Raw genomic sequence first — 6,274 nt, 5'->3', positions numbered from 1 at the left:
TGACGGAGCACTAGGCCCTTTGTGCATTCATGACAGGCATCCGGTGCCATGAGCTCATCGTGAAGTTCGGTTAGACTGAAGTCTCATCCCTTAGTCGGGAAATGGAAATCGCTAGTCGGTATGCCAACGACGAGGAAGAGGACTGCCTCCATAGAGGCAATGGTCGGACGAGCAACGTCCCTCACTAAAATGCTCGAAAATTAGAAGCTAAAAGTTGAAGCCACATGCAAGGCAGAAGTTGTGGCTGTGTAAGGGCAAAGCCAGGGCGAACTGAATCATAAAAAAAGGACTTTGTCACCAAGAAAAAGAGAGAGCCCAAGGGTGACATCTTGGATCAGCCCTGCGAGGTTCAAACGAAGAGGGACAACGATGGAAACCCCATCTATCTGAAGCATTCCACTCAGGACTGTTGCTTGCTCAAGCAGGAGATGCGAGGAGAGCCCTCCGGGGACAAGGAGGACGATGAAGAGGGGGAAGATGGCCCCCGGTACCCTAACATCGAGAAAGTCCTTATGATCTTCACTAACATCAAGAACAAGAGCCGATTGAAGGTCGTCAACCAGGAAGTTAACATGGTGGTTTCGACTGTCACCAAATACCTCGATTGGGCAAATACACCTATCACCTTTGACCAGTCGGATCATCCAACCCACATACTGACCATCGGGCGGCAGACATTAGACGTTGGTCCGGAAGTCAAGGGACTCCGATTGCGCAAGGTCCTGATGGATGGAGGCGACAACAGTTACGCAGACATGCTTAATGAGATGGACATACAATTGTCCCAATTGAGCAAGAGCAACATGCACTTTCACGAGGTCATCCCCGGAAAAAAGGTAAAGTAACTCGGTCAGATCTCTCTGAACATTGTGTTCGGTGGCGAGAAGAACTATCGGAAGGAGCGACTGACCTTCTAGGTGGTGGAATTTTGTAGCGCCTATCATGCCATCTTGGTAGGCCTTCCTACGCGCATTTCATGGCCCACCCATGTCATGTGTATCTTAAACTTAAGATGCTAGGTCTAAAAGGCGTGAGCACGGTCAGAGGCAATCGGAAGGTCTTCGAAGAGTGCCTCCACCAGGGCTCTAAGATCACCAACGAACAGATAGTGGTCATCGATATTGTTGAGTACATAAGACGATGGACATTGTGGAACTGCTCAGGTCGAAGAGGCCAGTTACCGAGTCCACTTTCCAGTCGGCCGTCGAGGCCAAGCAGGTCTACATCCATTCGATGGATTCGAGTGCGGCAGCACAAACATCTCCACGTCACTCGGTGAGCAATTGGAAGGCAAACTCATCCAGTTACTTTGTGAGAACTAGGAAGTCTTCGCATGGAAGTCGTCTGACTTGGCGGGTATTGCCAGGGAGCTGGCTGAGCATCGACTCTGAGTTGACCCCAAAGTTAAGCCTGTCAAGGAGTATTTGTGTCGTTCCTCCATCAGGAAACACAAGGCAATTGGCTAGGAGATCGCTTGACCCCTAGCTGCCGAGTTTATCAAAAAGGTCTACCACTCCGATTGGCTCGCCAACCTTGTCATGGCACTGGAGAAAAATAGTTCACTCAGGATGTGCATCGACTTCAATCTCATCAATCAGGCCCGAAGGATCATTTCCCTTTACCACACATAGATCAGATTGTAGATTCCACTATGGGATGTGGACGCATGTCGTTCCTGGAATGTACGAATGTACGAATGCAAAAATAAAAACGGCCCTCGCCACCCCATTCAGGTGTTTCAGCTATATCACTATGCCATTCAATCTTAAAAATGCTGAAGCTACCTTCCAGCGCATTTTTAAAAAGGCTTACAAAAGCTGACCAGTCGGAACATGGAGTTGTACATGGATGACATCATGGTCAAATATAGGAGAAGTTCCAACCTCCTGACCGACCTTGCCAAAACCTTCGCGAACGTGCGGTGCTTCGGAATAAAGATCAATCTGGCCAAGTACACTTTCGGGGTCCCAGCTGGCAAGTTGCTCGGTTTCTCATTTTCGAACGTGGGATCGATGCCAACCAGAATAAGATTGGTGCAATAGTCTAAATGAAGCAACCATGACATCTACATGATATACAAAGGCTCACAGGCTGCCTTGTGGCCCTGAGTCGATTCATATCAGGTGAAAAGGAACTGCCTCTTCACCGATTGATTAAAAAATGAGACAAGTTTGAGTGGACAACTCAGGCACAAGCCGTGTTCCAATAACTAAGGCCTTGCTCTCCACCCAGCCGATGTTAGGTGCTTCAGGTAGCGAGGAGACTTTGCTCTTGTACATCGCACCCACTGGTGAAGTGGTCAACACCGTCCTCACTGTGGAGCATGAGAAGCCAGGAAAGACATTCAAAGTTCAACGACCCATCTACTACATCTCAGATGTTGTGATCCTTTCCTAGCAAAGGTACTCGCATTACCAGAAGTTGGTATACGACATTTACCTAACTGTGAAGAAGGTGGTTCACTACTTTCAAGGTCACTCGGCCACGATTATCAGTGATCCTCCCCTGTCGGAGATCTTGAATAACAGAGATGCCACTGACCGAGTGAAAAATGGGTGATTGAGCTCCTTCCAGTGGAGATCAAGTTTGAAGCCAAAAAAGCAATTAAATCTCAAGCCTTGGTGATTCCCTGGTCGAATGGATTGAACAAGAGCGGCCATCTCCAAGCCTCCCTAAGCATTGGACTATGTTCTTCGATGGATCTAAGATGCTCCATGGCCAGGGGGCTAGAGTGGTCCTAGTTTCTCCCAAGGGAGACTCACTGAACTATGTACTTCATATTCACATTGATTCCTGCAACAATGAGGTTTAGTACGAAGCCCTCTTGTATAGGCTGCAGATGACCATTTAACTCGCCATTCACCATTTGATGGTCTACAATGACTTGGACCTTGTTGTGAACAAGGTGATGAAGGAGAGGGATATTCAGAGACCGACCATGACTAGTTATTGCAATGCTGTCAAGTAGTTGGAGAATAATTTTGAGGGTTTGGAGTTGTATCATGTACCTCGATCCAGTAACCAAACAGCGGATGACTTAGCAAAAATCGTATCCACTTGACGAGCTATTTCGAACGGCGTGTTCCTAGAACATCTACGGGCCCCGAGGATCAAAGAAGATCCTTTCACAAAGGAGCCCTCCCAAGCAGTCGCCCCGTCGGATCCGACTGAGGTTGACATCCTAGCAGTGGTCGATTTAGTTCACGAGATGTTGGTAATAATCCATGAGTGGGCTGAACCCTACATTGCATACTTTCTCTAGCAAGAACACCATAAAGACGAAGCGGAAGCCCGCCATATCGTTAGACAATCCAAGGCCTTCACCGTGATGGGGCGTTAGTTATACAAGGAGAGAACCACAGGAGTCACTCAACAATGTATTCCCCAAGAGAAAGGGTTGCAGATCCTACAAGAGACTCACTCAAGAACTTGCGGTCAACACACATCCTCTTGGACATTGGTCGTCAAGGCCTTCCGAGCAGGTTCCTTTTGGCCCCGCACAAATGAAGCATCTAGAGACATCATGGAGTTATGTGTTGGATGCTAGTTCTACAAGACCTAATTGCACAACTTCGCATCAGAACTGAAGACAATTCCGCTCACCTGGCCGTTCACCGTTCGGGGTCTTAACATGCTTGGTCCCCTATGGATTGGGACGAGTGGATTCACCCACTTGCTAGTGGAGTGGACAGGTTTATCAAGTGGATAGAAGTGAAGTTCATAAAGAGCCTTGACTCGACGACTGCCATCAGCTTCATTAGACATTAGATTCGGAGTTCCCCATGATATCATCACATATAACGGGTCCAACTTTGCCTCAGACGAGTTCCATGAGTTCTGCTACACTGAGGGCACTCGGGTTAATTGTCCTTCCGTGGCTCACCACCAGTCAAACGGATAAGCAGAGCGAGCAAACAAAGTGATCTTACAAGGACTGAAGCCACGTCTCAGGAGGGTCCTAAAGTATGTTGTAGAAGCCTGGGTATAAGACCCGCCGTCATTATTGTGGGGCTTACGGACGACACCGAAACACTCCACTAACCGCACTCCCTTCCTCATGGTGTATGGGTCCGAAGTTGTCTTGCCTAGTGACCTGCTTCATAATTACCACCGAGTGTAACTTTACTCCGAAGCTGATGCCGAGAAAGCGCGACTTGACAGTTTGGATATCATGGACGAAGAAAGGGATCTAGCCCTCATCAGATCAATGCTATAGCAGCAGGATTTGAGGCGCTACCACGATAGATAGTTTAGAGGATGTGCCTTTCAGGAAGACAATCATGTCCTCCGACTAGATCAACAAAAACCTCACAAGCTGGCACCACCATCGCAAGGGCCTTTTGCAATCTCCAAAGTTCTGAACAACGGAGCCTATCGACTCTACAACTTCAAGAAAGATGAAGAAGAGCCCCGATCTTGGAACGCGGATATGCTCCGCAAGTTCTTCATATGGAACAAATAAAACCCTTTTCATTCCTGTAATGAATTTCAAAGTGATTTTGATGAATAAAAGTTTACCTTCATGGTACTTTGTCACAATTTGTCAAAACTTCACCTTTTCACTCCCGCAATTTACACTATTTACTTCCCATTGCCCGAGTGGGTGAAATGACTTAGTCGCGAACCTGACTTCGCCTAAGTTAAAAACTACTGGGAGGGTGGACATCATCTGTACTCGGGGGCTTAGCTGCGATCAGAATTTCCTAAGTTAAAAAAATATACTCTGAGTGAGGACATTATCCACACTCAGGGGCTTAGTTGCGATCTAGTAATAGCCTAAGTTAAAAACTACTCCGAGTGAGGACATCATCCACATTCGGGGGCTTAGCTGTGATCCAATAATCGCCAAAGTTAAAAAACTATTCCGATTGAGGACAATATCCACACTCGGGGGCTTAGCTGCGATCCACTAATAACCTAAGTTATAAACTACTTTGAGTGAGGACATCATCCGCACTCGGGGGCTTAGCTTCGATCTAGTAGTTTCCTAAGTTAAAATAATTACTACGAATGAGGACATTATCCACACTCACGGGCTTAGCTGTGATCCAGTAATCACCTAAGTTAGAGACTACTCCGAGTAATGATATCATCCATAGTTCGGAGCTTAGCTGCGATGCAGTAATCGCCTAAGTTAAAAAACTACTCCCAATGACGACATCATCCACACTCGGGGGCTTAACTGCGATCCAGTTATCTCCTAAGTTAAAAAAAACTACTCCGAGTGATGACATCATCCACACTCGGGGGCTTAGCTACGATCTAGTAATCGCCTAAGTTAAAAACTACTTTGAGTGAGGACATCATCCACAATCGAGGCTTAAGAATGATCCAGTAATCGCCTAAGCTAAAAACTACTCCGAGTGAGGACATAATTCACACTTGGGGGCTTAGATGTGATCTAGCAATCGTCTAAGTTAAAAACTACTTCGAGTGAGTACATAATCCACACTGGGGCTTAGTTGTGATCCAGTAATTGCCTAAGTTAGAAAACTATTCCGAGTGAGGACATCATCCATACTCGGGGACTTATCTTCGATCCAGTAGTCGCCTAAGTAATTAGGTACTCCAAGTCAGACCCCGCCTACACTCGAGGACTCAACCTGGCCCGCTCAAGGTTTGTGTGAGAAACATTCAAAAGTCAGGTGAAGATGAGGTAAATAAACCACATGCGGTTCAAAAAGAGAGTGCAAATGGCAGAAGCCCTAAGCTCACTTAAAGTTCACGGTTACATACACCACTCGGCATTCTGAGGAAAGTTATATTTATTGTTTTTTCCATGAATCACTCGGAGGATGAAGGGACTGTTGCATCAATGAAGGTCTCAATGTCAACGCCGTCTACGATCTGGGTAGCGGCTTCCAGGAACGTCTCCATGAAGTCCTGGAACCTTACGTTCTTCTTGTTGATGATGTTGAGTGACTTCAATTTCTCTTGTGCATGCCCTTGCTATTGACAAGGACGTGTGAGAGGGTGAGGTTGGCTCTGCATCGATCTACAAACTTCTTCCATGGTTGCATGTCATTGACTCGGTCAATGATATATTCCAAGCCAATCAAGAACTCCTCACCGGGGAGAATTCTCGGTTGATATCCACGACGACAGAGCGAAGACGGTTGAGATAGCCAAGCACCTGCTCGTCATGTTCCTCCTTCGGAGAAGATCTAGAGTCAACCTATCCCTAAGAATTTGCCGAGATGGATCCAACTCCTTCTCGATTCTCTCCGTCCGGGACTCAATGTCAACAAAGAATTTTAGACACGGAAAGCAAAAA

The sequence above is a fragment of the Hordeum vulgare genome, chromosome 6H (genome assembly GCF_904849725.1).
Source record: "Hordeum vulgare subsp. vulgare chromosome 6H, MorexV3_pseudomolecules_assembly, whole genome shotgun sequence".
NCBI lineage: Eukaryota > Viridiplantae > Streptophyta > Magnoliopsida > Poales > Poaceae > Hordeum > Hordeum vulgare.
This window is presented reverse-complemented; position numbering follows the sequence as displayed.